This window comes from Sycon ciliatum, chromosome 11 (genome assembly GCF_964019385.1).
Source record: "Sycon ciliatum chromosome 11, ocSycCili1.1, whole genome shotgun sequence".
Taxonomy (NCBI): domain Eukaryota; kingdom Metazoa; phylum Porifera; class Calcarea; order Leucosolenida; family Sycettidae; genus Sycon; species Sycon ciliatum.
Window position 1 is genome coordinate 9,633,290 of NC_088653.1, and position 10,000 is coordinate 9,643,289.

The 10,000-nt window shown below is 48.8% G+C and overlaps 1 protein-coding gene across 1 annotated transcript in view; it reads left to right on the plus strand.

Annotated features, from left to right (window-relative positions):
• The window catches only part of LOC135826975 (uncharacterized), a 122,772-nt gene that overhangs the window by 9,764 nt on the left and 103,008 nt on the right, over positions 1-10,000 (plus strand). The window contains exon 2 of the mRNA XM_065339500.1: positions 2,020-2,118. The gene's annotated coding sequence lies outside the window, so the exon portion shown is untranslated. The remainder of the gene's footprint in view (positions 1-2,019; positions 2,119-10,000) is intronic.

A 10,000-nucleotide genomic window follows, 5' to 3' on the forward strand; every position in this document is an offset into this window, starting at 1 on the left:
GGCATGTGTTAAGGATATGCAGGCTGCCAAGCAGGGATTACGCCCTGTGTCTACTACCGCTATTAGGGATGCAAATGGCAACATCTGCAAATCTGTGGAGGAACAAGGTGGACGATGGTACCAACATTTCGATGGCGTACTCAACATCCCTAGCACATTTGATCCATGTGCCATTGACGAAATAGACCAGCAGCCTATCAACCAGAACATCGCTGGCAAGCCGGATGCAGCAGAGGTGGCGCGAGCTATTCGACAAGTCAGCAACGGCAAGGCCGCTGGCGCCTCAGCTATCCTGCCTGAGTTGGTCAAAGCGGGTGGTGAGAGTTTCATGGAGGCACTGTTGGATCTGTTGCACCATGTCTGGGATGACGAGGCTGTTCCGCAGGAATGGGTAGACTGCAACCTTGTGCCAATCCCAAAGAAAGGTAACCTCTCATTGTGTGATAATTGGCGTGGCATATCACTCCTGGATGTTGTTGGGAAAGTTGCTGCTCGAGTACTTCAGTCCAGATTACAGATTATTGCGGAGAATATTCTACCCGACTCCCAGTGCGGCTTTCGTAAGGGTCGATCTTGCACAGACATGGTGTTTGCAGTTCGCCAAGTCCTGGAGAAGTTGTACGAACATCGCTGCCCGGGATACGTTGTCTTTGTTGATTTACGTAAGGCGTACGACTCAGTAAACCGTGAATGCATGTGGCTGATTCTCGCGAAGGCAGGGGTCCCTAGTAACATCGTAAACATCATCAAGTCGTTTCACACCTCCATGTCGGCTACTCTCTCCATCGGGTCAACACCCATCCAACCCATTGCAGTGAAGAGTGGTTTGCGGCAGGGCTGTTGTATGGCACCAGTCTTATTCAACATATTCATGTGGGCTGTTTTCCAGAGATGGTCCAGAGTGGTCGAGCATGTGCCTGGTATCGGCGTCCCGTTGGCATTCAATCCTGGGGGCTCGCTTTATTTCAAGAGAAAGCGTACTGACGATCAGACTACCATCAACGACTGCCAGTTCGCTGACGACTCTGCACTGTTTGCCACTACCCGTACTGCTGCTGCTCTTGCTTGTGTGTGTGTGTGTGTGTGTGCGTGTGTGTGCGTGCGTGTGTGCGTGCGTGTGTGTATAGTGTGTGTGTGTATTTATAACTTGTGTGTGTGTGTGTGTGTGTGTGTGTGTGTGTGTGTGTGTGTGTGTGAGTGATGTGTGTGTGTGTGTGTGTGTGTATAGTACGTGTGTGTGTAATACTTCCGTTGTGTGTGTGTGTGTGTGTGTGGCTGTTCGCGTGTGTGTGTGTGTGTGTGTGTGCGCGCGCGCGTTCGTGTGTGTGTGTGTGTATGATTTCGGATACCTGCTGCTGGGCGTATGCAGTCAATATATGGTGTACCTGAACCTCAATTTTTTTCTCCCATTGAACAACATTCCGTGACCGTGCTGCCACCCTTATTTCACATTTGCTTTGTAGTGCTCCTGCTCATTTTTTTCTATTTTCGTATTTTTCTGTTTGGCGCGCATGAGCAGTGCTGAGGCCGAGACCCCTGGTCGGTTTAGCTGCTCTTGCCCCGCCTCCACTGCTTCGGCTGCCATCGCTATGAGCATCCCTGTGCGTTTTTGCCGGCGTTTGCACCATGATGGTTTGTGGTTATCTTGTAAAAAAGTGTGTGTGTGTGTGTGTGTGTGTGTGCTTGTGTGTGTGTGTGTGTGTGTTTGTGTGTGTGTGTCTGTGTGTGTGTTATCCCATCACTAGTTGCTGTGTCTAACGTAGCTGTTCTTTACCCATTGCTTCTGCGATAGGCAGGTCTGAGATCTGGGATCTGAGGTGTGTGTGTATTTTTGGATGTGTGTGTCTGTTTGTGTGTGTTTTGTGTGTGTGTGTGTGTGTGTGTGTGTGTGTGTGCATGCGTGCATGAGTGTGTGTGTGTGTGTGTGTGTGTGTGTGTGCGTTCAAGTGTGCGTGTGCATCAACATGTGTATGAATGTGGGTATGTGTGTACATGTCTTGTCTTTGCTGCTACTTCCAGGATGATAACACACCATTACATTATGCAGCATCACATGGTCATGTTTCCACAGTGGAATATCTTCTCACTTCTGGACATTCGTTGGAACCAAGGAATAATGTAAGTCAGATTATCCCTGATACATGCTCGTTTTTATGAGCAGAAAGAAGAATTACGCAGTTGAATACTTTCTTGCGAGTAAACTTCCGTGCCTTCTCTTCATGTTGTGACGTACCTTCTCCCGTACATTGTTTCCTTCCGCATCAACAAGGTAATATAGCGGCATGAGCAAATGAGAGCAAGAACAATGAATTATGTATAGGCATGATGTATATTGGTCACGTATTAATCATCGTTGTTTTTAGCTATTCTGCTTTGACCTGGTTTTATCACTACATTGCTGTTCATAATTTATTGTGAAAAAGGAGAAGGACACAATGTTCCGAGTTATGACTAACTGTCCACCAACGTAACCAGACCTTATACAGTCAATGAGTGCGACCATTTTTTTATTTTATTTACAATGAACACAGCTCACAGGCAAAGACGAAAAAATTGCATAGTGGGAGCATAGCGATGGTAAGGCTTTTTGCCCTCAGCCAACCTGAGGTCTCGACGTCATGGGGACATAAAACACACCAAAAAGAAAAAAGAAGAAACAATTGAAAGGAGTGACAGGTACATGATACGAAATGTTAGGAGGAGAGACAGGACGTTTCAAGGAGGAAAAGATCACACAGCCAGTGTTAGGTGGAGAATGAGAGAAAAGAAGAACAGTTGTTATTGGGAGGAGCATTTGGAGCAGAATTTAAAAGTCATGGGGTGAGGCAGTTGTGATGCTGATACTCAGAGATGGTTATGTGCCCACGACCAGTCGTTGGTCTTCAAAGAATGGTTGGCTGCAACCTTTTAATGTTGCAAGTTCTTGGTGCAGAATGGACCAGAGAAGACTCCGGCGGGCAGCTGGTTCCAGATGGGGACAACTGTGTGAGGGTAGGCTCGGCACAGGTTGTTTCGGGAACGGACTGGAAGTTCATTTGCCAGTTGTTGTGCATGGGCATAACATCTCTAAATCGTACTACGGGTGGAGTGGACTGTTTGATGTTGGGGTTGCTGGGGTGGCAGCATCCTCTGTAGAAGGGGATGTGCATCTGGACAATCCATCTTGTACAGGAGGCAAAGTGCTGCAACCATCCTACGAAGAGCAAGACTCGGTAGCCAAAACATTGGGGCGATGGTTTGGATGGCCCGGGCTTGCACACGGTCGAGTCTTGCAAGATGGGATGGGGCTGCTAACATCCAAACGATGGGGCAGTACTCCATCACTGGGCGCACAAAGGCATTGTAGGCTTGGTTGCGACCGGGCACGTCTAAAAGGTGGAAAGCCTAACAGAAAGCGCCAAGTCGGTGTGTTGCCCGGAGGGCTACGATATGAAGGTGGCGCCGGAAGGTAAGCTGACCATCAAAACTGACGCCTGAGCTCCTCTTCTTCCCTCAGGTTAGATCCATTGAAATCAATCTGTGGCATGTTCCATTGGGTGCGTTGGAAGCTAACAGTCAGTTCTTGGGATTAGGCTGGTTCAAATTTCTATCTTCCATTCTTCACTTCAGAGGGAGATGTTGTTGACTGCTAGCCGGAGGGCTTGGGTGGTGGAGGTGATGTTGGCATGCAGTGTAGTGTCGTCTGCGAATGAGGCTAGGTCAGCACTGGCTGGTACGTGGTCCTCGCAGTCGTTCAGGTATATGAGGAAGAGAGTCGGACCCAGAATACTGCATTGGGGTACTCCAGTCTGAATTGGGGGCCTTGAGGATGTCTGGCCACAAATGACCACTTGAAGGTAGCGTTCAATGAGGTAGCTGCTGAGCCACTGGTGCAGTTGCCCACGCAAGCCGTATACGTTGGACTTGTGTAGCATACCGAGGTGTGATACGCGATCAAACGCGCCGGCTATGTCAATGGTTAGTATGCATGCTGCGCCTTTCTCCCCGGCTGTAGGAAGCCACTGGTTGTGGAGGCTGGAGAGGAGGTCGGCTGCACTATGGCCATGGCGAAATCCTAACTGTCTTGCGGAGAAGACGTTGTTCGACTCGAGGAAATTATCGTTCTGTTGATGATTGTCTCCATCACTTTGGACAGAATACACAAGAGCGACACTGGGCGGTAATTGGAGGGTAGAGACTTTTCCGTTTGAGTATAGGGACTATGTTGGCAATATTCCATGTCTTGGGCTGTATCCCATTTTGGAAGCATTGTGTGAACAGTTTAGAAAGAGGTTGTTCCAGTTCAGCAGAGCAGATTTTCAACACACGTGCCGGTATCCCATCTGGCCTGGTAGCCTTTGATGGGTTGAACTGCCAACGGGTGCGCTCGACAGCAGCTAAACGGAAACGGCCATCCGAAAGAGCCTGCTCATTTCGAGGCCTGACATATGAGAATGGGGCTGACAGGTCATCTTGGCCAAGACTGCATTTACCTCCAACATAGCGTGCCATGCATTCTGCTTTGTCTGCGCCGGCTGTGTACTCACGTCCATCGGGATCACGTAATGTCGGAACAGATTGACGACGCCCTTTGCCAGAGGCACACTTGACGGTGTGCTACTAGTCACTGGGTGGCAGCTGCTTTGAGGTCATTTTCTGTCTCAGTTTCGCCATAAAAGCACTCTCGCAGTTTTGAGACATTCAACCGTTGAGAGCCTAGCACCTTGGTAAGCTGACCCGTCAATTGTCGTCAGAGGCGTCACCTCTCAGGTATCTCCACGCACGTCATTTCCTCACTGTTGCAACAGTGCACTCAGGGGTCCACCATGGAGGGTGGAATGCACCGGTTTTCAGGGCATTAGAGGGGATGAATCTCTTCATACCCTCCAGGATCCTCTCTGAGATGCCATTGCATGACAGGTCTGGATCAATCCAAGCAATAGCTGCCCAATTGGTGGATCTGACGAAGTGACGGAGCCTGGCCCAATCTGCAAGCTGACACTTCCATACAGTTCTTGATATGGGAGGCTCGCGTGATGCATGGATCTGGAAGTCGGCAAGTAGACAGGCATGGTCAGATTTGCCAAGAGGTGGCAAAACAGAAACAAATGATTCTACGGGAAGGTCGGACATCATCTGGGCCAGTGTGTTGCAGCCGTGCGGTGGTTGGTCGACTAGGCTAGTAGCTGTTCAACACTGTGCATATAGCACGTGTTCTCTGCATGCTCGACACTTCTAAAAGTAGTTGTTCTGCTACTGTGGAGCCACTCTTGGTTATGCACATTGAAGTCCCAGCAACTATCATAGCAGTGTTGCGGCAAAAATGGCACAAAACTGACAAGGAGTACTGAGACATTCGGCGACCTGACTACTAGCTCCAACACTTCTCCAAGGTGCACAAACCAACAACCTTCCAACTTGGAAGGCTCAGGTTCGGAAAGGTCCAAGAGGGGAAGGAAAGCGCAACTAAGAAGAGCACGAGCTACGTGCCACGGCAACAAAGAATGCCAAATGTTACTGGATGATGACGAAACTAGTAAGACTATTGGACATACCGGCCTTGCTACAACTCGACGACGCAACAGACCACCCAACTTGGGAGGCTCAAGTTTATGTGGAAAACAAAGAAAGGGGAAGCTAAGCGAAGACGAATAGTGACAAACCGAAACGTCAACAGTCTATTGAACTTCACTACACTGTATCATTCAAGTATGATAGACTAGTTATGTGCAGTAACAAGTTGTTCCACACTACGAACGCTTCGCCGCATAGGTTATGGCGGCTCATAAGGTGTGCAAAGTTGAACTCGGATGGTGAGCCAATTAAATTATGGTGAAAAAGGAGAAGGACAAAATGTTAGAGTTAGGGAAGGCCTCTTTTACGGGCAAAGCAAAGCACAATCAACACCATGTATCAGTACAGTGAATAGTTAAACCCAACACGAATGAAAAATGTGAAATGAAATAAAAACAATATTTGTAAAAAAAAAAAAAATTAAAATTCAATATCGAACACGAATAAAATAAAATAAAAATATGTAAAAAATAAACAATATCGAACACGGAATTAATTCCGGAACTATCTACTCATACAATTCATAATGCAATACCCGCACACTGTGTCAGTGATGGAAGGACAACATGTTACGAGTTATGATTAACTATCCACCAACGTAGCCAGATCTTATACAGTCAGCGAGTGCGACAAAATAGTGGTTGGTGGACAGTTAGTCATAACTCGTAACATTTTGTCCTTCTCCTTTTCAGCCATAATTGAATTGGCTCACCATCCGAGTTCATAATTCATTGTATTTACTCTTGTTCTCTTTTGCTCATATATCACCTGAGGAGAAGGTACGGAAGTTTCGTTTTCAGAACGTTGTTGGAGAGCCTGAGGTTTTTCCTATCAACATTTTTCCTTAGGTTCATTAGCCTGGAAAGCGATAATAAGTTACTTGCGTCACCTCAAATGTTCTCGTAAGTCCAATGTCTTGAAGAGATCTGGTATATGTTTCCAAGTGGGCTATTCGAGGATCGCAGCATCTCGGCTTCCTCCGGAATCCCTCTCGAGCGCTGGACTCGAGGTGTCATTGTGTGATCTGTAAGCGCTTTGTCTGCCTGGGCACAAACCACTCTGGCTTGCCCATCCAACAGAGTGGCCATCGCCTAATCGGCCAGGGACCGTACCTTTGCCTCCTGTACAATATGCATTGTCCAGATGCACATCGCCTTCTACAGAGAATGTTGCAACCCCAGCAGCCCCAATCCCAAACAGTCCACTCCACCCGTTGTGCGTTTCAAAGATGTAACGCCCACGCACACGGACTGGCAAATGAACTTCCAGTCCCTTCCCGAAACAACCTGTGTCGAGCCTTACCTCGCGCAGTTTTCCCCGTCTGGAACCAGCTGCCCGCCGGAGTCTTCTCTGGTCCATTTTGCACCAAGAACTTGCAACATTTCAAAGTTGCAGCCAACCGCTGTTTGAAGAACAACGACTGATTGTGGGCACAGTATCAGCATCATATCTGCCTCAGCCCATGATTTTCAAATTCCGCTCCATGTACTCATTCCAATAACGTGTTTCCTTCTTTTCTCTCCTTCTCCTCCTAACACTCTCTGTCTTATCTTTCCCCTCCTTCTAATGTACTGTCTCTCCTCCTAACATTTAGTGTCATGTACCTGTCACTTCTTTCATTTTTTCTTCTTCTTTCTTTTTGGTGCGTTTTATGTCCCCATAATGTCGAGACCTCAGGTCGGCTGAGGCCAGAAAGCCTCACCATCACTATGCTCCCACTATGCAATTTTTTTGTCTTTGCCCGAGAGCCGTGATCAATGTAGAAAAATGAAAAAAGAAAGAAAAACCTCCATTGCCTAGGCATTCACAGAACGCTTGAAGCACTCTGCTTTCTGTACAAGCTCCATTGTTCAACTGGCCCAGATATGCTCCTCGCCCGTCTTCCACCCTGAGCTACCAACACATCAAGCCTTAGCACACAACTGCATTCATCACACCAGTTTCAGCTCCCTCCCACTCTTTCCCTGAGAGAACGGAATAATGTACTTTCATCCTTCCCTCAGCACGTTGTGGAGGTCTGGAACCAGCTCCCGCAGTGTGTTCTGCTGAACCCGTGAACAAGGAAAGCATTGCAGATGTTCAAAGAGAAGGTCAATGCCCACCTGCACTTTACCCCCTGGGAGTGGGTAATGTACAGGCTACGAACTAAAGACAAAAGACGAAAATGCTCTAACTCTGTTCCCTCTTCCATGCACTTCTAGACTCTCTCATTTTTTACCTACTTTCCCCTTAGAACAACCCCCCCCCCCCTGTATTGTTTCTGTAATAATTTCATGTTGTTTCTGTGGAGCACTTTTTTCTTTCTTCCTTTTTTTACTAGCAAACACAGCCCTTCCAATAATCAGGGGAAGGGGACAACAGTTTACTGAAATGGCACTAGGCAACAAGACAAAGGGGAGTAGGGGCAATGTGCCGATGTGGTTGGCGAGGCTCATCCGACCGGAGGTCTCAGAATCATAGTCTACGACCTGGCATTGATAGCAATGCAGCTAGGAAGGGAGGGAGATCAAGAGAGAAAGAGAGAGAGAGAGAGAGTAAGAGTGAGAGTGTGTGAGAGAGAGAGAAAAAAAGAGAGAGAGAGAGAGAGGGATAGAGAGAGAGAGAGAGAGATAGAGAAAGAGAGAGAGCCACGAGAAAGAGAAATGAAATAAAATAAAACAAGAATGAGATGATGCACGAAGGTAGTTGACGGGTGACATAGCCTCACAGGGAGTCCACAGCCCAGAGCCAATTATTTTGACGCAAGTGGCGGTGGACCTTCGTCTTGAAGGATTGGAGAGACTTCAACTGGGGTATCGGTTCCGGACACATTTCTTGCGAAAGCCTGTTTCATTCATCCACTACACCCCAATTATGGGAACGAACGCTCGAGAAAGTTGGGGGCCACAAGGAGGAACACTGTTTGTAGCTGATGCTGATGGCGGACACGGTTCTGAAGGCACATTAGCTTGTACATGTACGTTAGAGCATACACTTGGCGGCGGGCAGCTACCCTCTGCCGCAAGGCGTCAGGACCAATGATAGAAAGGGCCTTCCGCTGTGCTCGGTCGATACTTTACAGGTGAGAGTTGGCTGCGCCCATCCATATCAGTGGTGTGTATTAGAGTACAGGGCGTACGAAGCCTCTGTACGTTGTCCAGCGTACTTCACGACCAAGGAAACTTGATGCTCGACGCAGAAATCCTAGCCGGGCGACAGCACGAAGATAAACATTGCGAAGATGGCGTCTGAAGGTGAGTTTGCTGTCGAAAGTCACTCCCAGGAGCTTCAGCTCGTCCACCCTGGGAATATCATGGGCTCTGAATGTTAGTTCTGGGAGTGGCTAGGGGTTGCGGTGGTGACTAATATGCAGCAGCTGCGACTTTGTCGGCTCAAGGCGAACCAGCCATTGTTCCCCCCAGCTACTCAATCGATCCAGGCGGGTAACAATCTGCTTGGCGGGGATAAATTTCTGCATCCCGCTGGAGATGACGTCACTTAGCTTCCTGCAGGACTCTTCAGGGTCGTCAGTCGCAATGGTGGACCAGTCAGAAGTGCCCCCAGTTTGCCTGATTGTAGCGCCAGACAGTCCTGGAGATAGCTTGCTCAGCATCAGGGGTGAGTTAAAAGTCGGCAAGAACAACCTCATGGTCAGAGCAACCAAGTGGCGCTTTGGCAGTGGTGTCGATAGAAACGGGCATGTTGGAGAGAATGAGGTCCAGGGTGTTCAGACCCCTAGTCGGCTGCAAGACATGCTGGTGAAGTTGAGGCTCAGCACACAGTTCTTCCAATGCTTGTCCAGCTACATTTGTTTTACTGCTGCAGAGCCAAGTCTCTTGATGGACAATAAAATCCCCAGCTAGCACTATGTGAGTGCCGTGAGTGCCGGCCACGTATAGTGCAGGTCCAAGATACTCAATCAGACAGGTGTCGTTGTCCGCACAGGATCCAGGCCGAAACAAGGCACCGATAACAACAGATTGTTGCGTAGAAAGACTCACTGCGAGTCGGAGGACTTCGTGGTCATCAGTGGGAATCTGGTCGAGGTGCTCTACTGGGAGGCCGGACTTCACCCATACAGCAATGCCGCCGCCAAATGCATCCCGGTCACGTTGGATGGGAAGCGAGTATCCTGGAAATATCGTCTCAGAGGCTACAGTCTTGGCCGAGAAGTTCGTTTCTGTGATAACTGCTATGTCAACGTTATCGTTGAGCAGTGCATGCTGCCACGCTTCCAGCTTGTTGGTGAGACCAAATGCGTTGGTCACTAGCCAGCGTAGCGGCGGAGCGGCGGCGCTGCACTGATCAATGGGGGGGGGGGGGGGCGCCAGCTGATGCCGTACTGTCTCTGTAAGCGCTGTCAGCACCATCAGGTGTAGGGTCATCTTTCGCAGCGCTGGCAGGGTGTTGTCAGTTGGGCTTCGGACGGTCTCAGTACTCCCATGGCCGGGCGTATAGAGGCCTTGGC